Genomic DNA, 1,874 nt, shown 5'->3' with positions numbered 1-1,874 from the left:
CGAGCGGCTGTGTGGGGCTGAGCTGCCTAGGGGGATTAACCCACAACAACCACATAGCATTTAGGACTGTAACTCCTGAACAGCAGTGGGTTTGGTCATTCTGGTCATTCATTTGTTTATTGTTAGTGATCCTCACATCTTCCTATGTTTACTGGTATAAACAAGGCTTCAAATCAGCCTGGCAGGTTTTATTCCAATGTCTCAGGTATCACTGCTGCATGCATGTGCAAACAGATCTTCACTCACAATAATTCCCCCTCTAAGATAGCCATTTTTCAATTTTATTGTAAAATTGATAATCCCAGAAGTAGCGTTACATATGTGTGAAAGTTCAGCTGACTGCTTAAGCACTGAAACTAGAATCGTGCCTGAATTGCAGCACATATGCCACACAGAAAAAATTGAACCAAGTTCCTAGCTGTCAATAGAAGTTCTCAACACCATCGACAGGGTTTCCTGATACAATCCATCAATTCATAATCTGTTTATTTAATGTTTATATTTCATTAGTGTTTGATGTGATCTAGCTACCTAGTTGAGGCTTTTATGCTTAATGCTGAATAGACATAGTAGATACACTCTATCACGTTCTGCTGCAAGAGGTTTGTTGTTTTTTTTTTTTCCCCAGAGCATGTGAAGGTCCTTTTTAAGCTCAAAGTGTACAGACAGAAGGAGATGGAGGAGGTGAAAGAGAACTTTCACCTGGGTGCACATGAAGGAAAAGAAAGGTAGTAAATAGTCTATTTTCAGAAGACTGTTAACATTCTCAAAAAATTTAGATGACTTTCATGAAATTACATGAAGATTGCAAAGCTTTGCAATCCATTACAATCTTTACTAAAACCCCCAGCAATCACTAGATTTTTAAATCACTCGCTTGTGTGTCACTTGTGGTTGCTTTGAGCAATCTGATCTGGTGAAAGATGTCCCTGCCCATGGCACGGGGGTTGGACTAGATGATCTTTAAAGGTCCCTTCCAACACAAACCATTCTGTGATTCTATGATATATCAAATTCAGTTGAAACTGGGTAAGGCATTAAATTTGTAAGGAAATGACAGAGAGTACCTGGCTGTTTTTTGAAAGCTAGGTTAAAACTGAGTCTCTTTGAAGGAATTTAAGATCTAATCACTAAGTCAGGAGAAAACGGAGTGTTTGAATAAACAGGAATGTAAGAGAATAATTGGTTAACCTTATATTGACTCAAACGTGACCTGTACAGATGAGAAGTGAGAGCTATTTTGGATAAGAATAACAACAACCAAACTTTGCTGACTTAGGGACAATCCCAGAAAGCAAGAGAGCATCGGCCATAATGGTTAAAACTGGACTGAACTGGCACTTACTGGTAGCAACTTCAACTTCCTTTTCAGGATGGGCGAATGGGTAGATGCAAACTTAAAGATCAATACTCAGCCTGCTCTGTAAGCATGTACGGGAATGGTTGACTCAGAGAAAACTTGCTAATGAGAAATAATTATTTTTAAGAAATGTAAGTAGGGACTTATATATTTCACTTCAGCAAGAAAAAGAAAAATGCTAATGAAATAAAACCTTGTCTTGAGAAAAGGCTTATTTCTCATCGTTAGTGCAATTAGAAAGATTTTCTTTTACAGTTTTGCAACAGCTTTTGTAGTGCCATTTATATCTTAGCTTCTGCCACAGCCCTTACAATTTAAATGACCAGTTATCAGATAATGGAGGTGAAGATCCATTAATATATGTCTGCTGCAAAGAAACTAGGCTTTTTTCCTATTAGTTGGTGAAAGGATTTTACATTTCTGCTTTAGATGAAAATACATTAGGGTAAGATGAGAAATGTTTTGTAAAACTATTCTTTCTCAGAAGCGTTATCTCAAGGCATCAGTTAGCTTA

Source organism: Pygoscelis adeliae, unplaced genomic scaffold (assembly GCF_000699105.1).
Source record: "Pygoscelis adeliae isolate BGI_AS28 unplaced genomic scaffold, ASM69910v1 Scaffold327, whole genome shotgun sequence".
Taxonomy (NCBI): Eukaryota; Metazoa; Chordata; class Aves; order Sphenisciformes; family Spheniscidae; genus Pygoscelis; species Pygoscelis adeliae.
The sequence above is the reverse complement of the archived record's forward strand: the minus strand, read 5'-3'. Positions refer to the sequence as shown.